This window comes from Schistocerca gregaria, unplaced genomic scaffold, assembly GCF_023897955.1.
Source record: "Schistocerca gregaria isolate iqSchGreg1 unplaced genomic scaffold, iqSchGreg1.2 ptg000451l, whole genome shotgun sequence".
NCBI classification, from domain to species: domain Eukaryota; kingdom Metazoa; phylum Arthropoda; class Insecta; order Orthoptera; family Acrididae; genus Schistocerca; species Schistocerca gregaria.
This window is the reverse complement of record NW_026061871.1, coordinates 694,645-720,705: the sequence shown is the minus strand read 5'-3', so window position 1 is coordinate 720,705 and position 26,061 is coordinate 694,645. Positions and strand designations below refer to the sequence as shown.

General features: G+C 49.6%; 1 non-coding gene across 1 annotated transcript; it reads right to left on the bottom strand.

Annotated features, from left to right (window-relative positions):
* Positions 1 to 8,737: 8,737 nt before the first annotated feature.
* Positions 8,738 to 8,811, bottom strand: Trnat-agu (transfer RNA threonine (anticodon AGU)). The gene has a single exon. It is a non-coding gene; the product is annotated as a tRNA-Thr (tRNA).
* Between the last annotated feature and the right edge of the window lie 17,250 nt (positions 8,812 to 26,061).

Genomic DNA, 26,061 nt, shown 5'->3' with positions numbered 1-26,061 from the left:
CCCCCGATAACTAGTAGTGCTACATACAGTCATATCAACGTCACAGACCTTTGCACTCCCATTATTCCGCAGACAAACACTACTCTCTATGTATCAGTGAGGGTGTCTTTCAGGTTTCGTGCATTCTGTATCGAATCGTAGTTGGCCACAATGAAAGTGGCACGCATAACGTCGAAAATAGAGTTCAGACACCGCTCTGAGTAAGACGAACGTGTTGTCCACCTCTAGACTTCAATGACGTTAAGCCGTGATACCTAAGACAGATCTGCACTCGATGACAACACGATAACAGCCGGTCCCCACACTTACATCTTGCTCTCCTTATGACAGTATACATCATATCAGTCTGTGACGCTGGTTTTGCAACTTCTTGCGTGCGTTTATGTTCGCCCCGACCAACACTTACCATGCACTGACCACAAAACATGGAGGAGCCGGGGCTTGAACCCGAGACCGTCCACACGCTAAGCGAACGATCTGCCAACTGAGCTACAGCTACACACACGACCAAGCCTGGCTATTCTCCATTCTTTGCGACTCTGATGTGCACGGACACGATGGTTGGTTGGTTTGTAGCGGCGAAGGTACCAGAATACAAAGGCGCGGACACGTTCATATACACAAGAGTTCCAAGTAGTTTCGATGCTCTGGTATTACGAATGCAAATTCCGTCTGTTTTGAACGTCTTAAATTGAAAGGGCGGTCACAAATTGGTCCATTTCACTCCTTGTCCACAACCACACAGCACCTGAGGTAACAAGCACATCTCGAGCCCCATTGTGCTCTCCATTGTTCATGCTAACTCAGTGCCTCGCTCTTTGCTACTGTGTAAAACTCTTGTCGTCCAACTGCAAAACACTGGGACACAACAAGTTTCCGCGTCCCCATTGCACTGATCGTACTACGAAACGCTCCCCAAACTTGGCAATCACCCATGCAGATGACTTTTCCGACTTTACACGACGCTCACGCAACGCTCACGCTAGTGACAGCCTTATTTATAGTTCGACGTCGCGCCAAAGCGAATGAGCACATTTCGCCTACGGCTTAGGCCGCTCTTCTAGTGTGGTTGCTCTGTGTCTGCAGGCAGCGAGGGGCTGCAAGCTTCCTGTGTTCGCACCTATATCACCTGTGCTTCCTTGTCAGAGACAGACTACAGCAAAACATACAACTCACTCCATGAATTGATTGCTACGGCATCTGTTATCAGCAGTCACAACCAGCAACACCAGTAGCAGCCGACTGCACGCAAAGAATGGCAACGTGCAGTGGGATTTACGTGAAATCGGCGCAATTGTGGATGCTAATCGTTCGCTTGTATCTGCCTACACACCTCTGCCGGTTGGGAATTATTCCACTTGCATGGCAAGGTGCGCATGTAGGTGTGTTAAAAATTCTGGAGGCGCTGGGTATCGATCCCATTACCTCTCGCACACTAAGCGAGCGCTCTACCATCTGAGCTACGCCCACCCCCCCGATAACTAATAGTGCTACATACAGTCATATCAACGTCACAGACCCTTGCACTCCCATTATTCCGCAGACAAACACTACTCTCTATGTATCAGTGAGGGTGTCTTTCAGGTTTCGTGCATTCTGTATCGAATCGTAGTTGGCCACAATGAAAGTGGCACGCATAACGTCGAAAATAGAGTTCAGACACCGCTCTGAGTAAGACTAACGTGTTGTCCACCTCTAGACTTCAATGACCTTAAGCCGTGATACCTAAGACAGATCTGCACTCGATGACACCACGATAACAGCCGGTCCCCACACTTACATCTTGCTCTCCTTATGACAGTATACATCATATCAGTCTGTGACGCTGGTTTTGCAACTTCTTGCGTGCGTTTATGTTCGCCCCGACCAACACTTACCATGCACTGACCACAAAACATGGAGGAGCCGGGGCTTGAACCCGGTACCGTCCACACGCTAAGCGAACGATCTGCCAACTGAGCTACAGCTACACACACGACCAAGCCTGGCTATTCTCCATTCTTTGCGACGCTGATGTGCACGGACACGATGGTTGGTTGGTTTGTAGCGGCGAAGGTACCAGAATACAAAGGCGCGGACACGTTCATATACACAAGAGTTCCAAGTAGTTTCGATGCTCTGGTATTACGAATGCAAATTCCGTCTGTTTTGAACGTCTTAAATTGAAAGGGCGGTCACAAATTGGTCCATTTCACTCCTTGTCCACAACCACACAGCACCTGAGGTAACAAGCACATCTCGAGCCCCATTGTGCTCTCCATTGTTCATGCCAACTCAGTGCCTCGCTCTTTGCTACTGTGTAAAACTCTTGTCGTCCAACTGCAAAACACTGGGACACAACAAGTTTCCGCGTCCCCATTGCACTGATCGTACTACGAAACGCTCCCCAAACTTGGCAATCACCCATGCAGATGACTTTTCCGACTTTACACGACGCTCACGCAACGCTCACGCTAGTGACAGCCTTATTTATAGTTCGACGTCGCGCCAAAGCGAATGAGCACATTTCGCCTACGGCTTAGGCCGCTCTTCTAGTGTTGCTGCTCTGTGTCTGCAGGCAGCGAGGGGCTGCAAGCTTCCTGTGTTCGCACCTATATCACCTGTGCTTCCTTGTCAGAGACAGACTATAGCAAAACATACAACTCACTCCATGAATTGATTGCTACGGCATCTGTTATCAGCAGTCACAACCAGCAACACCAGTAGCAGCCGACTGTACGCAAAGAATGGCAACGTGCAGTGGGATTTACGTGAAATCGGCGCAATTGTGGATGCTAATCGTTCGCTTGTATCTGCCTACACACCTCTGCCGGTTGGGAATTATTCCACTTGCATGGCAAGGTGCGCATGTAGGTGTGCTAAACATTCTAGAGGCGCTGGGTATCGATCCCATTACCTCTCGCACACTAAGCGAGCGCTCTACCATCTGAGCTACGCCCACCCCCCCGATAACTAATAGTACTACATACAGTCATATCAACGTCACAGACCCTTGCACTCCCATTATTCCGCAGACAAACACTACTCTCTATGTATCAGTGAGGGTGTCTTTCAGGTTTCGTGCATTCTGTATCGAATCGTAGTTGGCCACAATGAAAGTGGCACGCATAACGTCGAAAATAGAGTTCAGACACCGCTCTGAGTAAGACTAACGTGTTGTCCACCTCTAGACTTCAATGACGTTAAGCCGTGATACCTAAGACAGATCTGCACTCGATGACACCACGATAACAGCCGGTCCCCACACTTACATCTTGCTCTCCTTATGACAGTATACATCATATCAGTCTGTGACGCTGGTTTTGCAACTTCTTGCGTGCGTTTATGTTCGCCCCGACCAACACTTACCATGCACTGACCACAAAACATGGAGGAGCCGGGGCTTGAACCCGAGACCGTTCACACGCTAATCGAACGATCTGCCAACTGAGCTACAGCTACACACACGACCAAGCCTGGCTATTCTCCATTCTTTGCGACTCTGATGTGCACGGACACGATGGTTGGTTGGTTTGTAGCGGCGAAGGTACCAGAATACAAAGGCGCGGACACGTTCATATACACAAGAGTTCCAAGTAGTTTCGATGCTCTGGTATTACGAATGCAAATTCCGTCTGTTTTGAACGTCTTAAATTGAAAGGGCGGTCACAAATTGGTCCATTTCACTCCTTGTCCACAACCACACAGCACCTGAGGTAACAAGCACATCTCGAGCCCCATTGTGCTCTCCATTGTTCATGCCAACTCAGTGCCTCGCTCTTTGCTGCTGTGTAAAACTCTTGTCGTCCAACTGCAAAACACTGGGACACAACAAGTTTCCGCGTCCCCATTGCACTGATCGTACTACGAAACGCTCCCCAAACTTGGCAATCACCCATGCAGATGACTTTTCCGACTTTACACGACGCTCACGCAACGCTCACGCTAGTGACAGCCTTATTTATAGTTCGACGTCGCGCCAAAGCGAATGAGCACATTTCGCCTACGGCTTAGGCCGCTCTTCTAGTGTGGTTGCTCTGTGTCTGCAGGCAGCGAGGGGCTGCAAGCTTCCTGTGTTCGCACCTATATCACCTGTGCTTCCTTGTCAGAGACAGACTATAGCAAAACATACAACTCACTCCATGAATTGATTGCTACGGCATCTGTTATCAGCAGTCACAACCAGCAACACCAGTAGCAGCCGACTGCACGCAAAGAATGGCAACGTGCAGTGGGATTTACGTGAAATCGGCGCAATTGTGGATGCTAATCGTTCGCTTGTATCTGCCTACACACCTCTGCCGGTTGGGAATTATTCCACTTGCATGGCAAGGTGCGCATGTAGGTGTGTTAAAAATTCTGGAGGCGCTGGGTATCGATCCAATTACCTCTCGCACACTAAGCGAGCGCTCTACCATCTGAGCTACGCCCACCCCCCCGATAACTAATAGTGCTACATACAGTCATATCAACGTCACAGACCCTTGCACTCCCATTATTCCGCAGACAAACACTACTCTCTATGTATCAGTGAGGGTGTCTTTCAGGTTTCGTGCATTCTGTATCGAATCGTAGTTGGCCACAATGAAAGTGGCACGCATAACGTCGAAAATAGAGTTCAGACACCGCTCTGAGTAAGACGAACGTGTTGTCCACCTCTAGACTTCAATGACGTTAAGCCGTGATACCTAAGACAGATCTGCACTCGATGACACCACGATAACAGCCGGTCCCCACACTTACATCTTGCTCTCCTTATGACAGTATACATCATATCAGTCTGTGACGCTGGTTTTGCAACTTCTTGCGTGCGTTTATGTTCGCCCCGACCAACACTTACCATGCACTGACCACAAAACATGGAGGAGCCGGGGCTTGAACCCGAGACCGTCCACACGCTAAGCGAACGATCTGCCAACTGAGCTACAGCTGCACACACGACCAAGCCTGGCTATTCTCCATTCTTTGCGACTCTGATGTGCACGGACACGATGGTTGGTTGGTTTGTAGCGGCGAAGGTACCAGAATACAAAGGCGCGGACACGTTCATATACACAAGAGTTCCAAGTAGTTTCGATGCTCTGGTATTACGAATGCAAATTCCGTCTGTTTTGAACGTCTTAAATTGAAAGGGCGGTCACAAATTGGTCCATTTCACTCCTTGTCCACAACCACACAGCACCTGAGGTAACAAGCACATCTCGAGCCCCATTGTGCTCTCCATTGTTCATGCCAACTCAGTGCCTCGCTCTTTGCTACTGTGTAAAACTCTTGTCGTCCAACTGCAAAACACTGGGACACAACAAGTTTCCGCGTCCCCATTGCACTGATCGTACTACGAAACGCTCCCCAAACTTGGCAATCACCCATGCAGATGACTTTTCCGACTTTACACGACGCTCACGCAACGCTCACGCTAGTGACAGCCTTATTTATAGTTCGACGTCGCGCCAAAGCGAATGAGCAGATTTCGCCTACGGCTTAGGCCGCTCTTCTAGTGTGGCTGCTCTGTGTCTGCAGGCAGCGAGGGGCTGCAAGCTTCCTGTGTTCGCACCTATATCACCTGTGCTTCCTTGTCAGAGACAGACTATCGCAAAACATACAACTCACTCCATGAATTGATTGCTACGGCATCTGTTATCAGCAGTCACAACCAGCAACACCAGTAGCAGCCGACTGCACGCAAAGAATGGCAACGTGCAGTGGGATTTACGTGAAATCGGCGCAATTGTGGATGCTAATCGTTCGCTTGTATCTGCCTACACACCTCTGCCGGTTGGGAATTATTCCACTTGCATGGCAAGGTGCGCATGTAGGTGTGTTAAAAATTCTGGAGGCGGTGGGTATCGATCCCAGTACCTCTCGCACACTAAGCGAGCGCTCTACCATCTGAGCTACGCCCACCCCCCCGATAACTAGTAGTGCTACATACAGTCATATCAACGTCACAGACCCTTGCACTCCCATTATTCCGCAGACAAACACTACTCTCTATGTATCAGTGAGGGTGTCTTTCAGGTTTCGTGCATTCTGTATCGAATCGTAGTTGGCCACAATGAAAGTGGCACGCATAACGTCGAAAATAGAGTTCAGACACCGCTCTGAGTAAGACGAACGTGTTGTCCACTCTCTAGACTTCAATGACGTTAAGCCGTGATACCTACGACAGATCTGCACTCGATGAAACCACGATAACAGCCGGTCCCCACACTTACATCTTGCTCTCCTTATGACAGTATACATCATATCAGTCTGTGACGCTGGTTTTGCAACTTCTTGCGTGCGTTTATGTTCGCCGCGACCAACACTTACCATGCACTGACCACAAAACATGGAGGAGCCGGGGCTTGAACCCGAGACCGTTCACACGCTAAGCGAACGATCTGCCAACTGAGCTACAGCTACACACACGACCAAGCCTGGCTGTTCTCCATTCTTTGCGACTCTGATGTGCACGGACACGATGGTTGGTTTGTTTGTAGCGGCGAAGGTACCAGAATACAAAGGCGCGGACACGTTCATATACACAAGAGTTCCAAGTAGTTTCGATGCTCTGGTATTACGAATGCAAATTCCGTCTGTTTTGAACGTCTTAAATTGAAAGGGCGGTCACAAATTTGTCCATTTCACTCCTTGTCCACAACCACACAGCACCTGAGGTAACAAGCACATCTCGAGCCCCATTGTGCTCTCCATTGTTCATGCCAACTCAGTGCCTCGCTCTTTGCTACTGTGTAAAACTCTTGTCGTCCAACTGCAAAACACTGGGACACAACAAGTTTCCGCGTCCCCATTGCACTGATCGTACTACGAAACGCTCCCCAAACTTGGCAATCACCCATGCAGATGATTTTTCCGACTTTACACGACGCTCACGCAACGCTCACGCTAGTGACAGCCTTATTTATAGTTCGACGTCGCGCCAAAGCCTATGGCTTAGGCCGCTCTTCTAGTGTGGCTGCTCTGTGTCTGGAGGCAGCGAGGGGCTGCAAGCTTCCTGTGTTCGCACCTATATCACCTGTGCTTCCTTGTCAGAGACAGACTATCGCAAAACATACAACTCACTCCATGAATTGATTGCTACGGCATCTGTTATCAGCAGTCACAACCAGCAACACCAGTAGCAGCCGACTGCACGCAAAGAATGGCAACGTGCAGTGGGATTTACGTGAAATCGGCGCAATTGTGGATGCTAATCGTTCGCTTGTATCTGCCTACACACCTCTGCCGGTTGGGAATTATTCCACTTGCATGGTAAGGTGCGCATGTAGGTGTGTTAAAAATTCTGGAGGCGCTGGGTATCGATCCCAGTACCTCCCGCACACTAAGCGAGCGCTCTACCATCTGAGCTACGCCCACCCCCCCGATAACTAGTAGTGCTACATACAGTCATATCAACGTCACAGACCCTTGCACTCCCATTATTCCGCAGACAAACACTACTCTCTATGTATCAGTGAGGGTGTCTTTCAGGTTTCGTGCATTCTGTATCGAATCGTAGTTGGCCACAATGAAAGTGGCACGCATAACGTCGAAAATAGAGTTCAGACACCGCTCTGAGTAAGACGAACGTGTTGTCCACTCTCTAGACTTCAATGACGTTAAGCCGTGATACCTAAGACAGATCTGCACTCGATGAAACCACGATAACAGCCGGTCCCCACACTTACATCTTGCTCTCCTTATGACAGTATACACCATATCAGTCTGTGACGCTGGTTTTGCAACTTCTTGCGTGCGTTTATGTTCGCCGCGACCAACACTTACCATGCACTGACCACAAAACATGGAGGAGCCGGGGCTTGAACCCGAGACCGTTCACACGCTAAGCGAACGATCTGCCAACTGAGCTACAGCTACACACACGACCAAGCCTGGCTATTCTCCATTCTTTGCGACTCTGATGTGCACGGACACGATGGTTGGTTTGTTTGTAGCGGCGAAGGTACCAGAATACAAAGGCGCGGACACGTTCATATACACAAGAGTTCCAAGTAGTTTCGATGCTCTGGTATTACGAATGCAAATTCCGTCTGTTTTGAACGTCTTAAATTGAAAGGGCGGTCACAAATTTGTCCATTTCACTCCTTGTCCACAACCACACAGCACCTGAGGTAACAAGCACATCTCGAGCCCCATTGTGCTCTCCATTGTTCATGCCAACTCAGTGCCTCGCTCTTTGCTACTGTGTAAAACTCTTGTCGTCCAACTGCAAAACACTGGGACACAACAAGTTTCCGCGTCCCCATTGCACTGATCGTACTACGAAACGCTCCCCAAACTTGGCAATCACCCATGCAGATGACTTTTCCGACATTACACGACGCTCACGCAACGCTCACGCTAGTGACAGCCTTATTTAGAGTTCGACGTCGCGCCAAAGCGAATGAGCACATTTCGCCTACGGCTTAGGCCGCTCTTCTAATGTGGCTGCTCTGTGTCTGGAGGCAGCGAGGGGCTGCAAGCTTCCTGTGTTCGCACCTATATCACCTGTGCTTCCTTGTCAGAGACAGACTATCGCAAAACATACAACTCACTCCATGAATTGATTGCTACGGCATCTGTTATCAGCAGTCACAACCAGCAACACCAGTAGCAGCCGACTGCACGCAAAGAATGGCAACGTGCAGTGGGATTTACGTGAAATCGGCGCAATTGTGGATGCTAATCGTTCGCTTGTATCTGCCTACACACCTCTGCCGGTTGGGAGTTATTCCACTTGCATGGCAAGGTGCGCATGTAGGTGCGTTAAAAATTCTGGAGGCGCTGGGTATCGATCCCAGTACCTCTCGCACACTAAGCGAGCGCTCTACCATCTGAGCTACGCCCACCCCCCCGATAACTAGTAGTGCTACATACAGTCATATCAACGTCACAGACCCTTGCACTCCCATTATTCCGCAGACAAACACTACTCTCTATGTATCAATGAGGGTGTCTTTCAGGTTTCGTGCATTCTGTATCGAATCGTAGTTAACCACAATGAAAGTGGCACGCATAACGTCGAAAATAGAGTTCAGACACCGCTCTGAGTAAGACGAACGTGTTGTCCACCTCTAGACTTCAATGACGTTAAGCCGTGATACCTAAGACAGATCTGCACTCGATGACACCACGATAACAGCCGGTCCCCACACTTACATCTTGCTCTCCTTATGACAGTATACATCATATCAGTCTGTGACGCTGGTTTTGCAACTTCTTGCGTGCGTTTATGTTCGCCGCGACCAACACTTACCATGCACTGACCACAAAACATGGTGGAGCCGGGGCTTGAACCCGAGACCGTCCACACGCTAAGCGAACGATCTGCCAACTGAGCTACAGCTACACACACGACCAAGCCTGGCTATTCTCCATTCTTTGCGACTCTGATGTGCACGGACACGATGGTTGGTTGGTTTGTAGCGGCGAAGGTACCAGAATACAAAGGCGCGGACACGTTCATATACACAAGAGTTCCAAGTAGTTTCGATGCTCTGGTATTACGAATGCAAATTCCGTCTGTTTTGAACGTCTTAAATTGAAAGGGCGGTCACAAATTGGTCCATTTCACTCCTTGTCCACAACCACACAGCACCTGAGGTAACAAGCACATCTCGAGCCCCATTGTGCTCTCCATTGTTCATGCCAACTCAGTGCCTCGCTCTTTGCTACTGTGTAAAACTCTTGTCGTCCAACTGCAAAACACTGGGACACAACAAGTTTCCGCGTCCCCATTGCACTGATCGTACTACGAAACGCTCCCCAAACTTGGCAATCACCCATGCAGATGACTTTTCCGACTTTACACGACGCTCACGCAACGCTCACGCTAGTGACAGCCTTATTTATAGTTCGACGTCGCGCCAAAGCGAATGAGCACATTTCGCCTACGGCTTAGGCCGCTCTTCTAGTGTGGCTGCTCTGTGTCTGCAGGCAGCGAGGGGCTGCAAGCTTCCTGTGTTCGCACCTATATCACCTGTGCTTCCTTGTCAGAGACAGACTATCGCAAAACATACAACTCACTCCATGAATTGATTGCTACGGCATCTGTTATCAGCAGTCACAACCAGCAACACCAGTAGCAGCCGACTGCACGCAAAGAATGGCAACGTGCAGTGGGATTTACGTGAAATCGGCGCAATTGTGGATGCTAATCGTTCGCTTGTATCTGCCTACACACCTCTGCCGGTTGGGAGTTATTCCACTTGCATGGCAAGGTGCGCATGTAGGTGCGTTAAAAATTCTGGAGGCGCTGGGTATCGATCCCAGTACCTATCGCGCACTAAGCGAGCGCTCTACCATCTGAGCTACGCCCACCCCCCCGATAACTAGTAGTGCTACATACAGTCATATCAACGTCACAGACCCTTGCACTCCCATTATTCCGCAGACAAACACTACTCTCTATGTATCAATGAGGGTGTCTTTCAGGTTTCGTGCATTCTGTATCGAATCGTAGTTAACCACAATGAAAGTGGCACGCATAACGTCGAAAATAGAGTTCAGACACCGCTCTGAGTAAGACGAACGTGTTGTCCACCTCTAGACTTCAATGACGTTAAGCCGTGATACCTAAGACAGATCTGCACTCGATGAAACCACGATAACAGCCGGTCCCCACACTTACATCTTGCTCTCCTTATGACAGTATACATCATATCAGTCTGTGACGCTGGTTTTGCAACTTCTTGCGTGCGTTTATGTTCGCCGCGACCAACACTTACCATGCACTGACCACAAAACATGGAGGAGCCGGGGCTTGAACCCGAGACCGTTCACACGCTAAGCGAACGATCTGCCAACTGAGCTACAGCTACACACACGACCAAGCCTGGCTGTTCTCCATTCTTTGCGACTCTGATGTGCACGGACACGATGGTTGGTTTGTTTGTAGCGGCGAAGGTACCAGAATACAAAGGCGCGGACACGTTCATATACACAAGAGTTCCAAGTAGTTTCGATGCTCTGGTATTACGAATGCAAATTCCGTCTGTTTTGAACGTCTTAAATTGAAAGGGCGGTCACAAATTGGTCCATTTCACTCCTTGTCCACAACCACACAGCAACTGAGGTAACAAGCACATCTCGAGCCCCATTGTGCTCTCCATTGTTCATGCCAACTCAGTGCCTCGCTCTTTGCTGCTGTGTAAAACTCTTGTCGTCCAACTGCAAAACACTGGGACACAACAAGTTTCCGCGTCCCCATTGCACTGATCGTACTACGAAACGCTCCCCAAACTTGGCAATCACCCATGCAGATGACTTTTCCGACTTTACACGACGCTCACGCAACGCTCACGCTAGTGACAGCCTTATTTATAGTTCGACGTCGCGCCAAAGCGAATGAGCACATTTCGCCTACGGCTTAGGCCGCTCTTCTAGTGTGGCTGCTCTGTGTCTGCAGGCAGCGAGGGGCTGCAAGCTTCCTGTGTTCGCACCTATATCACCTGTGCTTCCTTGTCAGAGACAGACTATCGCAAAACATACAACTCACTCCATGAATTGATTGCTACGGCATCTGTTATCAGCAGTCACGACCAGCAACACCAGTAGCAGCCGACTGCACGCAAAGAATGGCAACGTGCAGTGGGATTTACGTGAAATCGGCCCAATTGTGGATGCTAATCGTTCGCTTGTATCTGCCTACACACCTCTGCCGGTTGGGAATTATTCCACTTGCATGGCAAGGTGCGCATGTAGGTGTGTTAAAAATTCTGGAGGCGCTGGGTATCGATCCCAGTACCTCCCGCACACTAAGCGAGCGCTCTACCATCTGAGCTACGCCCACCCCCCCGATAACTAGTAGTGCTACATACAGTCATATCAACGTCACAGACCCTTGCACTCCCATTATTCCGCAGACAAACACTACTCTCTATGTATCAGTGAGGGTGTCTTTCAGGTTTCGTGCATTCTGTATCGAATCGTAGTTGGCCACAATGAAAGTGGCACGCATAACGTCGAAAATAGAGTTCAGACACCGCTCTGAGTAAGACGAACGTGTTGTCCACTCTCTAGACTTCAATGACGTTAAGCCGTGATACCTACGACAGATCTGCACTCGATGAAACCACGATAACAACCGGTCCCCACACTTACATCTTGCTCTCCTTATGACAGTATACATCATATCAGTCTGTGACGCTGGTTTTGCAACTTCTTGCGTGCGTTTATGTTCGCCGCGACCAACACTTACCATGCACTGACCACAAAACATGGAGGAGCCGGGGCTTGAACCCGAGACCGTTCACACGCTAAGCGAACGATCTGCCAACTGAGCTACAGCTACACACACGACCAAGCCTGGCTGTTCTCCATTCTTTGCGACTCTGATGTGCACGGACACGATGGTTGGTTTGTTTGTAGCGGCGAAGGTACCAGAATACAAAGGCGCGGACACGTTCATATACACAAGAGTTCCAAGTAGTTTCGATGCTCTGGTATTACGAATGCAAATTCCGTCTGTTTTGAACGTCTTAAATTGAAAGGGCGGTCACAAATTTGTCCATTTCACTCCTTGTCCACAACCACACAGCACCTGAGGTAACAAGCACATCTCGAGCCCCATTGTGCTCTCCATTGTTCATGCCAACTCAGTGCCTCGCTCTTTGCTACTGTGTAAAACTCTTGTCGTCCAACTGCAAAACACTGGGACACAACAAGTTTCCGCGTCCCCATTGCACTGATCGTACTACGAAACGCTCCCCAAACTTGGCAATCACCCATGCAGATGATTTTTCCGACTTTACACGACGCTCACGCAACGCTCACGCTAGTGACAGCCTTATTTATAGTTCGACGTCGCGCCAAAGCGAATGAGCACATTTCGCCTATGGCTTAGGCCGCTCTTCTAGTGTGGCTGCTCTGTGTCTGGAGGCAGCGAGGGGCTGCAAGCTTCCTGTGTTCGCACCTATATCACCTGTGCTTCCTTGTCAGAGACAGACTATCGCAAAACATACAACTCACTCCATGAATTGATTGCTACGGCATCTGTTATCAGCAGTCACAACCAGCAACACCAGTAGCAGCCGACTGCACGCAAAGAATGGCAACGTGCAGTGGGATTTACGTGAAATCGGCGCAATTGTGGATGCTAATCGTTCGCTTGTATCTGCCTACACACCTCTGCCGGTTGGGAATTATTACACTTGCATGGTAAGGTGCGCATGTAGGTGTGTTAAAAATTCTGGAGGCGCTGGGTATCGATCCCAGTACCTCCCGCACACTAAGCGAGCGCTCTACCATCTGAGCTACGCCCACCCCCCCCGATAACTAGTAGTGCTACATACAGTCATATCAACGTCACAGACCCTTGCACTCCCATTATTCCGCAGACAAACACTACTCTCTATGTATCAGTGAGGGTGTCTTTCAGGTTTCGTGCATTCTGTATCGAATCGTAGTTGGCCACAATGAAAGTGGCACGCATAACGTCGAAAATAGAGTTCAGACACCGCTCTGAGTAAGACGAACGTGTTGTCCACTCTCTAGACTTCAATGACGTTAAGCCGTGATACCTACGACAGATCTGCACTTGATGAAACCACGATAACAGCCGGTCCCCACACTTACATCTTGCTCTCCTTATGACAGTATACACCATATCAGTCTGTGACGCTGGTTTTGCAACTTCTTGCGTGCGTTTATGTTCGCCGCGACCAACACTTACCATGCACTGACCACAAAACATGGAGGAGCCGGGGCTTGAACCCGAGACCGTTCACACGCTAAGCGAACGATCTGCCAACTGAGCTACAGCTACACACACGACCAAGCCTGGCTGTTCTCCATTCTTTGCGACTCTGATGTGCACGGACACGATGGTTGGTTTGTTTGTAGCCGCGAAGGTACCAGAATACAAAGGCGCGGACACGTTCATATACACAAGAGTTCCAAGTAGTTTCGATGCTCTGGTATTACGAATGCAAATTCCGTCTGTTTTGAACGTCTTAAATTGAAAGGGCGGTCACAAATTGGTCCATTTCACTCCTTGTCCACAACCACACAGCACCTGAGGTAACAAGCACATCTCGAGCCCCATTGTGCTCTCCATTGTTCATGCCAACTCAGTGCCTCGCTCTTTGCTACTGTGTAAAACTCTTGTCGTCCAACTGCAAAACACTGGGACACAACAAGTTTCCGCGTCCCCATTGCACTGATCGTACTACGAAACGCTCCCCAAACTTGGCAATCACCCATGCAGATGACTTTTCCGACTTTACACGACGCTCACGCAACGCTCACGCTAGTGACAGCCTTATTTATAGTTCGACGTCGCGCCAAAGCGAATGAGCACATTTCGCCTACGGCTTAGGCCGCTCTTCTAGTGTGGCTGCTCTGTGTCTGCAGGCAGCGAGGGGCTGCAAGCTTCCTGTGTTCGCACCTATATCACCTGTGCTTCCTTGTCAGAGACAGACTATCGCAAAACATACAACTCACTCCATGAATTGATTGCTACGGCATCTGTTATCAGCAGTCACAACCAGCAACACCAGTAGCAGCCGACTGCACGCAAAGAATGGCAACGTGCAGTGGGATTTACGTGAAATCGGCGCAATTGTGGATGCTAATCATTCGCTTGTATCTGCCTACACACCTCTGCCGGTTGGGAATTATTCCACTTGCATGGCAAGGTGCGCATGTAGGTGTGTTTAAAATTCTGGAGGCGCTGGGTATCGATCCCAGTACCTCCCGCACACTAAGCGAGCGCTCTACCATCTGAGCTACGCCCACCCCCCCGATAACTAGTAGTGCTACATACAGTCATATCAACGTCACAGACCCTTGCACTCCCATTATTCCGCAGACAAACACTACTCTCTATGTATCAGTGAGGGTGTCTTTCAGGTTTCGTGCATTCTGTATCGAATCGTAGTTGGCCACAATGAAAGTGGCACGCATAACGTCGAAAATAGAGTTCAGACACCGCTCTGAGTAAGACGAACGTGTTGTCCACCTCTAGACTTCAATGACGTTAAGCCGTGATACCTAAGACAGATCTGCACTCGATGACACCACGATAACAGCCGGTCCCCACACTTACATCTTGCTCTCCTTATGACAGTATACATCATATCAGTCTGTGACGCTGGTTTTGCAACTTCTTGCGTGCGTTTATGTTCGCCGCGATCAACTCTTAGCATGCACTGACCACAAAACACGGAGGAGCCGGGGCTTGAACCCGAGACCGTTCACACGCTAAGCGAACGATCTGCCAACTGAGCTACAGCTACACACACGACCAAGCCGGGCTGTTCTCCATTCTTTGCGACTCTGATGTGCACGGACACGATGGTTGGTTTGTCTGTAGCGGCGAAGGTACCAGAATACAAAGGCGCGGACACGTTCATATACACAAGAGTTCCAAGTAGTTTCGATGCTCTGGTATTACGAATGCAAATTCCGTCTGTTTTGAACGTCTTAAATTGAAAGGGCGGTCACAAATTGGTCCATTTCACTCCTTGTCCACAACCACACAGCACCTGAGGTAACAAGCACATCTCGAGCCCCATTGTGCTCTCCATTGTTCATGCCAACTCAGTGCCTCGCTCTTTGCTGCTGTGTAAAACTCTTGTCGTCCAACTGCAAAACACTGGGACACAACAAGTTTCCGCGTCCCCATTGCACTGATCGTACTACGAAACGCTCCCCAAACTTGGCAATCACCCATGCAGATGACTTTTCCGACTTTACACGACGCTCACGCAACGCTCACGCTAGTGACAGCCTTATTTATAGTTCGACGTCGCGCCAAAGCGAATGAGCACATTTCGCCTACGGCTTAGGCCGCTCTTCTAGTGTGGCTGCTCTGTGTCTGCAGGCAGCGAGGGGCTGCAAGCTTCCTGTGTTCGCACCTATATCACCTGTGCTTCCTTGTCAGAGACAGACTATCGCAAAACATACAACTCACTCCATGAATTGATTGCTACGGCATCTGTTATCAGCAGTCACGACCAGCAACACCAGTAGCAGCCGACTGCACGCAAAGAATGGCAACGTGCAGTGGGATTTACGTGAAATCGGCCCAATTGTGGATGCTAATCGTTCGCTTGTATCTGCCTACACACCTCTGCCGGTTGGGAATTATTCCACTTGCATGGCAAGGTGCGCATGTAGGTGTGTTAAAAATTCTGGAGGCGCTGGGTATCGATCCCAGTACCTCCCGCACACTAAGCGAGCGCTCTACCATCTGAGCTACGCCCACCCCCCCGATAACTAGTAGTGCTACATACAGTCATATCAACGTCACAGACCCTTGCACTCCCATTATTCCGCAGACAAACACTACTCTCTATGTATCAGTGAGGGTGTCTTTCAGGTTTCGTGCATTCTGTATCGAATCGTAGTTGGCCACAATGAAAGTGGCACGCATAACGTCGAAAATAGAGTTCAGACACCGCTCTGAGTAAGACGAACGTGTTGTCCACTCTCTAGACTTCAATGACGTTAAGCCGTGATACCTACGACAGATCTGCACTCGATGAAACCACGATAACAACCGGTCCCCACACTTACATCTTGCTCTCCTTATGACAGTATACATCATATCAGTCTGTGACGCTGGTTTTGCAACTTCTTGCGTGCGTTTATGTTCGCCGCGACCAACACTTACCATGCACTGACCACAAAACATGGAGGAGCCGGGGCTTGAACCCGAGACCGTTCACACGCTAAGCGAACGATCTGCCAACTGAGCTACAGCTACACACACGACCAAGCCTGGCTGTTCTCCATTCTTTGCGACTCTGATGTGCACGGACACGATGGTTGGTTTGTTTGTAGCGGCGAAGGTACCAGAATACAAAGGCGCGGACACGTTCATATACACAAGAGTTCCAAGTAGTTTCGATGCTCTGGTATTACGAATGCAAATTCCGTCTGTTTTGAACGTCTTAAATTGAAAGGGCGGTCACAAATTTGTCCATTTCACTCCTTGTCCACAACCACACAGCACCTGAGGTAACAAGCACATCTCGAGCCCCATTGTGCTCTCCATTGTTCATGCCAACTCAGTGCCTCGCTCTTTGCTACTGTGTAAAACTCTTGTCGTCCAACTGCAAAACACTGGGACACAACAAGTTTCCGCGTCCCCATTGCACTGATCGTACTACGAAACGCTCCCCAAACTTGGCAATCACCCATGCAGATGATTTTTCCGACTTTACACGACGCTCACGCAACGCTCACGCTAGTGACAGCCTTATTTATAGTTCGACGTCGCGCCAAAGCGAATGAGCACATTTCGCCTATGGCTTAGGCCGCTCTTCTAGTGTGGCTGCTCTGTGTCTGGAGGCAGCGAGGGGCTGCAAGCTTCCTGTGTTCGCACCTATATCACCTGTGCTTCCTTGTCAGAGACAGACTATCGCAAAACATACAACTCACTCCATGAATTGATTGCTACGGCATCTGTTATCAGCAGTCACAACCAGCAACACCAGTAGCAGCCGACTGCACGCAAAGAATGGCAACGTGCAGTGGGATTTACGTGAAATCGGCGCAATTGTGGATGCTAATCGTTCGCTTGTATCTGCCTACACACCTCTGCCGGTTGGGAATTATTACACTTGCATGGTAAGGTGCGCATGTAGGTGTGTTAAAAATTCTGGAGGCGCTGGGTATCGATCCCAGTACCTCCCGCACACTAAGCGAGCGCTCTACCATCTGAGCTACGCCCACCCCCCCCGATAACTAGTAGTGCTACATACAGTCATATCAACGTCACAGACCCTTGCACTCCCATTATTCCGCAGACAAACACTACTCTCTATGTATCAGTGAGGGTGTCTTTCAGGTTTCGTGCATTCTGTATCGAATCGTAGTTGGCCACAATGAAAGTGGCACGCATAACGTCGAAAATAGAGTTCAGACACCGCTCTGAGTAAGACGAACGTGTTGTCCACCTCTAGACTTCAATGACGTTAAGCCGTGATACCTAAGACAGATCTGCACTCGATGACACCACGATAACAGCCGGTCCCCACACTTACATCTTGCTCTCCTTATGACAGTATACATCATATCAGTCTGTGACGCTGGTTTTGCAACTTCTTGCGTGCGTTTATGTTCGCCGCGATCAACTCTTAGCATGCACTGACCACAAAACACGGAGGAGCCGGGGCTTGAACCCGAGACCGTTCACACGCTAAGCGAACGATCTGCCAACTGAGCTACAGCTACACACACGACCAAGCCGGGCTGTTCTCCATTCTTTGCGACTCTGATGTGCACGGACACGATGGTTGGTTTGTCTGTAGCGGCGAAGGTACCAGAATACAAAGGCGCGGACACGTTCATATACACAAGAGTTCCAAGTAGTTTCGATGCTCTGGTATTACGAATGCAAATTCCGTCTGTTTTGAACGTCTTAAATTGAAAGGGCGGTCACAAATTGGTCCATTTCACTCCTTGTCCACAACCACACAGCACCTGAGGTAACAAGCACATCTCGAGCCCCATTGTGCTCTCCATTGTTCATGCCAACTCAGTGCCTCGCTCTTTGCTGCTGTGTAAAACTCTTGTCGTCCAACTGCAAAACACTGGGACACAACAAGTTTCCGCGTCCCCATTGCACTGATCGTACTACGAAACGCTCCCCAAACTTGGCAATCACCCATGCAGATGACTTTTCCGACTTTACACGACGCTCACGCAACGCTCACGCTAGTGACAGCCTTATTTATAGTTCGACGTCGCGCCAAAGCGAATGAGCACATTTCGCCTACGGCTTAGGCCGCTCTTCTAGTGTGGCTGCTCTGTGTCTGCAGGCAGCGAGGGGCTGCAAGCTTCCTGTGTTCGCACCTATATCACCTGTGCTTCCTTGTCAGAGACAGACTATCGCAAAACATACAACTCACTCCATGAATTGATTGCTACGGCATCTGTTATCAGCAGTCACGACCAGCAACACCAGTAGCAGCCGACTGCACGCAAAGAATGGCAACGTGCAGTGGGATTTACGTGAAATCGGCCCAATTGTGGATGCTAATCGTTCGCTTGTATCTGCCTACACACCTCTGCCGGTTGGGAATTATTCCACTTGCATGGCAAGGTGCGCATGTAGGTGTGTTAAAAATTCTGGAGGCGCTGGGTATCGATCCCAGTACCTCCCGCACACTAAGCGAGCGCTCTACCATCTGAGCTACGCCCACCCCCCCGATAACTAGTAGTGCTACATACAGTCATATCAACGTCACAGACCCTTGCACTCCCATTATTCCGCAGACAAACACTACTCTCTATGTATCAGTGAGGGTGTCTTTCAGGTTTCGTGCATTCTGTATCGAATCGTAGTTGGCCACAATGAAAGTGGCACGCATAACGTCGAAAATAGAGTTCAGACACCGCTCTGAGTAAGACGAACGTGTTGTCCACTCTCTAGACTTCAATGACGTTAAGCCGTGATACCTACGACAGATCTGCACTCGATGAAACCACGATAACAACCGGTCCCCACACTTACATCTTGCTCTCCTTATGACAGTATACATCATATCAGTCTGTGACGCTGGTTTTGCAACTTCTTGCGTGCGTTTATGTTCGCCGCGACCAACACTTACCATGCACTGACCACAAAACATGGAGGAGCCGGGGCTTGAACCCGAGACCGTTCACACGCTAAGCGAACGATCTGCCAACTGAGCTACAGCTACACACACGACCAAGCCTGGCTGTTCTCCATTCTTTGCGACTCTGATGTGCACGGACACGATGGTTGGTTTGTTTGTAGCGGCGAAGGTACCAGAATACAAAGGCGCGGACACGTTCATATACACAAGAGTTCCAAGTAGTTTCGATGCTCTGGTATTACGAATGCAAATTCCGTCTGTTTTGAACGTCTTAAATTGAAAGGGCGGTCACAAATTTGTCCATTTCACTCCTTGTCCACAACCACACAGCACCTGAGGTAACAAGCACATCTCGAGCCCCATTGTGCTCTCCATTGTTCATGCCAACTCAGTGCCTCGCTCTTTGCTACTGTGTAAAACTCTTGTCGTCCAACTGCAAAACACTGGGACACAACAAGTTTCCGCGTCCCCATTGCACTGATCGTACTACGAAACGCTCCCCAAACTTGGCAATCACCCATGCAGATGATTTTTCCGACTTTACACGACGCTCACGCAACGCTCACGCTAGTGACAGCCTTATTTATAGTTCGACGTCGCGCCAAAGCGAATGAGCACATTTCGCCTATGGCTTAGGCCGCTCTTCTAGTGTGGCTGCTCTGTGTCTGGAGGCAGCGAGGGGCTGCAAGCTTCCTGTGTTCGCACCTATATCACCTGTGCTTCCTTGTCAGAGACAGACTATCGCAAAACATACAACTCACTCCATGAATTGATTGCTACGGCATCTGTTATCAGCAGTCACAACCAGCAACACCAGTAGCAGCCGACTGCACGCAAAGAATGGCAACGTGCAGTGGGATTTACGTGAAATCGGCGCAATTGTGGATGCTAATCGTTCGCTTGTATCTGCCTACACACCTCTGCCGGTTGGGAATTATTACACTTGCATGGTAAGGTGCGCATGTAGGTGTGTTAAAAATTCTGGAGGCGCTGGGTATCGATCCCAGTACCTCCCGCACACTAAGCGAGCGCTCTACCATCTGAGCTACGCCCACCCCCCCCGATAACTAGTAGTGCTACATACAGTCATATCAACGTCACAGACCCTTGCACTCCCATTATTCCGCAGACAAACACTACTCTCTATGTATCAGTGAGGGTGTCTTTCAGGTTTCGTGCATTCTGTATCGAATCGTAGTTGGCCACAATGAAAGTGGCACGCATAACGTCGAAAATAGAGTTCAGACACCGCTCTGAGTAAGACGAACGTGTTGTCCACTCTCTAGACTTCAATGACGTTAAGCCGTGATACCTACGACAGATCTGCACTTGATGAAACCACGATAACAGCCGGTCCCCACACTTACATCTTGCTCTCCTTATGACAGTATACACCATATCAGTCTGTGACGCTGGTTTTGCAACTTCTTGCGTGCGTTTATGTTCGCCGCGACCAACACTTACCATGCACTGACCACAAAACATGGAGGAGCCGGGGCTTGAACCCGAGACCGTTCACACGCTAAGCGAACGATCTGCCAACTGAGCTACAGCTACACACACGACCAAGCCTGGCTGTTCTCCATTCTTTGCGACTCTGATGTGCACGGACACGATGGTTGGTTTGTTTGTAGCCGCGAAGGTACCAGAATACAAAGGCGCGGACACGTTCATATACACAAGAGTTCCAAGTAGTTTCGATGCTCTGGTATTACGAATGCAAATTCCGTCTGTTTTGAACGTCTTAAATTGAAAGGGCGGTCACAAATTGGTCCATTTCACTCCTTGTCCACAACCACACAGCACCTGAGGTAACAAGCACATCTCGAGCCCCATTGTGCTCTCCATTGTTCATGCCAACTCAGTGCCTCGCTCTTTGCTACTGTGTAAAACTCTTGTCGTCCAACTGCAAAACACTGGGACACAACAAGTTTCCGCGTCCCCATTGCACTGATCGTACTACGAAACGCTCCCCAAACTTGGCAATCACCCATGCAGATGACTTTTCCGACTTTACACGACGCTCACGCAACGCTCACGCTAGTGACAGCCTTATTTATAGTTCGACGTCGCGCCAAAGCGAATGAGCACATTTCGCCTACGGCTTAGGCCGCTCTTCTAGTGTGGCTGCTCTGTGTCTGCAGGCAGCGAGGGGCTGCAAGCTTCCTGTGTTCGCACCTATATCACCTGTGCTTCCTTGTCAGAGACAGACTATCGCAAAACATACAACTCACTCCATGAATTGATTGCTACGGCATCTGTTATCAGCAGTCACAACCAGCAACACCAGTAGCAGCCGACTGCACGCAAAGAATGGCAACGTGCAGTGGGATTTACGTGAAATCGGCGCAATTGTGGATGCTAATCATTCGCTTGTATCTGCCTACACACCTCTGCCGGTTGGGAATTATTCCACTTGCATGGCAAGGTGCGCATGTAGGTGTGTTTAAAATTCTGGAGGCGCTGGGTATCGATCCCAGTACCTCCCGCACACTAAGCGAGCGCTCTACCATCTGAGCTACGCCCACCCCCCCGATAACTAGTAGTGCTACATACAGTCATATCAACGTCACAGACCCTTGCACTCCCATTATTCCGCAGACAAACACTACTCTCTATGTATCAGTGAGGGTGTCTTTCAGGTTTCGTGCATTCTGTATCGAATCGTAGTTGGCCACAATGAAAGTGGCACGCATAACGTCGAAAATAGAGTTCAGACACCGCTCTGAGTAAGACGAACGTGTTGTCCACCTCTAGACTTCAATGACGTTAAGCCGTGATACCTAAGACAGATCTGCACTCGATGACACCACGATAACAGCCGGTCCCCACACTTACATCTTGCTCTCCTTATAACAGTATACATCATATCAGTCTGTGACGCTGGTTTTGCAACTTCTTGCGTGCGTTTATGTTCGCCGCGACCAACACTTACCATGCACTGACCACAAAACATGGAGGAGCCGGGGCTTGAACCCGAGACCGTTCACACGCTAAGCGAACGATCTGCCAACTGAGCTACAGCTACACACACGACCAAGCCTGGCTGTTCTCCATTCTTTGCGACTCTGATGTGCACGGACACGATGGTTGGTTTGTTTGTAGCGGCGAAGGTACCAGAATACAAAGGCGCGGACACGTTTATATACACAAGAGTTCCAAGTAGTTTCGATGCTCTGGTATTACGAATGCAAATTCCGTCTGTTTTGAACGTCTTAAATTGAAAGGGCGGTCACAAATTGGTCCATTTCACTCCTTGTCCACAATCACACAGCACCTGAGGTAACAAGCACATCTCGAGCCCCATTGTGCTCTCCATTGTTCATGCCAACTCAGTGCCTCGCTCTTTGCTACTGTGTAAAACTCTTGTCGTCCAACTGCAAAACACTGGGACACAACAAGTTTCCGCGTCCCCATTGCACTGATCGTACTACGAAACGCTCCCCAAACTTGGCAATCACCCATGCAGATGACTTTTCCGACTTTACACGACGCTCACGCAACGCTCACGCTGGTGACAGCCTTATTTATAGTTCGACGTCGCGCCAAAGCGAATGAGCACATTTCGCCTACGGCTTAGGCCGCTCTTCTAGTGTGGCTGCTCTGTGTCTGCAGGCAGCGAGGGGCTGCAAGCTTCCTGTGTTCGCACCTATATCACCTGTGCTACCTTGTCAGAGACAGACTATCGCAAAACATACAACTCACTCCATGAATTGATTGCTACGGCATCTGTTATCAGCAGTCACAACCAGCAACACCAGTAGCAGCCGACTGAACGCAAAGAATGGCAACGTGCAGTGGGATTTACGTGAAATCGGCGCAATTGTGGATGCTAATCGTTCGCTTGTATCTGCCTACACACCTCTGCCGGTTGGGAATTATTCCACTTGCATGGCAAGGTGCGCATGTAGGTGTGTCAAAAATTCTGGAGGCCCTGGGTATCGATCCCAGTACCTCCCGCACACTAAGCGAGCGCTCTACCATCTGAGCTACGCCCACCCCCCCGATAACTAGTAGTGCTACATACAGTCATATCAACGTCACAGACCCTTGCACTCCCATTATTCCGCAGACAAACACTACTCTCTATGTATCAGTGAGGGTGTCTTTCAGGTTTCGTGCATTCTGTATCGAATCGTAGTTGGCCACAATGAAAGTGGCACGCATAACGTCGAAAATAGAGTTCAGACACCGCTCTGAGTAAGACGAACGTGTTGTCCACCTCTAGACTTCAATGACGTTAAGCCGTGATACCTAAGACAGATCTGCACTCGATGACACCACGATAACAGCCGGTCCCCACACTTACATCTTGCTCTCCTTATGACAGTATACATCATATCAGTCTGTGACGCTGGTTTTGCAACTTCTTGCGTGCGTTTATGTTCGCCGCGACCAACACTTACCATGCACTGACCACAAAACATGGAGGAGCCGGGGCTTGAACCCGAGACCGTTCACACGCTAAGCGAACGATCTGCCAACTGAGCTACAGCTACACACACGACCAAGCCTGGCTGTTCTCCATTCTTTGCGACTCTGATGTGCACGGACACGATGGTTGGTTTGTTTGTAGCGGCGAAGGTACCAGAATACAAAGGCGCGGACACGTTCATATACACAAGAGTTCCAAGTAGTTTCGATGCTCTGGTATTACGAATGCAAATTCCGTCTGTTTTGAACGTCTTAAATTGAAAGGGCGGTTACAAATTGGTCCATTTCACTCCTTGTCCACAATCACACAGCACCTGAGGTAACAAGCACATCTCGAACCCCATTGTGCTCTCCATTGTTCATGCCAACTCAGTGCCTCGCTCTTTGCTACTGTGTAAAACTCTTGTCGTCCAACTGCAAAACACTGGGACACAACAAGTTTCCGCGTCCCCATTGCACTGATCGTACTACGAAACGCTCCCCAAACTTGGCAATCACCCATGCAGATGACTTTTCCGACTTTACACGACGCTCACGCTAGTGACAGCCTTATTTATAGTTCGACGTCGCGCCAAAGCGAATGAGCACATTTCGCCTACGGCTTAGGCCGCTCTTCTAGTGTGGCTGCTCTGTGTCTGCAGGCAGCGAGGGGCTGCAAGCTTCCTGTGTTCGCACCTATATCACCTGTGCTTCCTTGTCAGAGACAGACTATCGCAAAACATACAACTCACTCCATGAATTGATTGCTACGGCATCTGTTATCAGCAGTCACGACCAGCAACACCAGTAGCAGCCGACTGCACGCAAAGAATGGCAACGTGCAGTGGGATTTACGTGAAATCGGCCCAATTGTGGATGCTAATCGTTCGCTTGTATCTGCCTACACACCTCTGCCGGTTGGGAATTATTCCACTTGCATGGCAAGGTGCGCATGTAGGTGTGTTAAAAATTCTGGAGGCGCTGGGTATCGATCCCAGTACCTCCCGCACACTAAGCGAGCGCTCTACCATCTGAGCTACGCCCACCCCCCCGATAACTAGTAGTGCTACATACAGTCATATCAACGTCACAGACCCTTGCACTCCCATTATTCCGCAGACAAACACTACTCTCTATGTATCAGTGAGGGTGTCTTTCAGGTTTCGTGCATTCTGTATCGAATCGTAGTTGGCCACAATGAAAGTGGCACGCATAACGTCGAAAATAGAGTTCAGACACCGCTCTGAGTAAGACGAACGTGTTGTCCACCTCTAGACTTCAATGACGTTAAGCCGTGATACCTAAGACAGATCTGCACTCGATGACACCACGATAACAGCCGGTCCCCACACTTACATCTTGCTCTCCTTATGACAGTATACATCATATCAGTCTGTGACGCTGGTTTTGCAACTTCTTGCGTGCGTTTATGTTCGCCGCGACCAACACTTACCATGCACTGACCACAAAACATGGAGGAGCCGGGGCTTGAACCCGAGACCGTTCACACGCTAAGCGAACGATCTGCCAACTGAGCTACAGCTACACACACGACCAAGCCTGGCTGTTCTCCATTCTTTGCGACTCTGATGTGCACGGACACGATGGTTGGTTTGTTTGTAGCGGCGAAGGTACCAGAATACAAAGGCGCGGACACGTTTATATACACAAGAGTTCCAAGTAGTTTCGATGCTCTGGTATTACGAATGCAAATTCCGTCTGTTTTGAACGTCTTAAATTGAAAGGGCGGTCACAAATTGGTCCATTTCACTCCTTGTCCACAATCACACAGCACCTGAGGTAACAAGCACATCTCGAGCCCCATTGTGCTCTCCATTGTTCATGCCAACTCAGTGCCTCGCTCTTTGCTACTGTGTAAAACTCTTGTCGTCCAACTGCAAAACACTGGGACACAACAAGTTTCCGCGTCCCCATTGCACTGATCGTACTACGAAACGCTCCCCAAACTTGGCAATCACCCATGCAGATGACTTTTCCGACTTTACACGACGCTCACGCAACGCTCACGCTAGTGACAGCCTTATTTGTAGTTCGACGTCGCGCCAAAGCGAATGAGCACATTTCGCCTACGGCTTAGGCCGCTCTTCTAGTGTGGCTG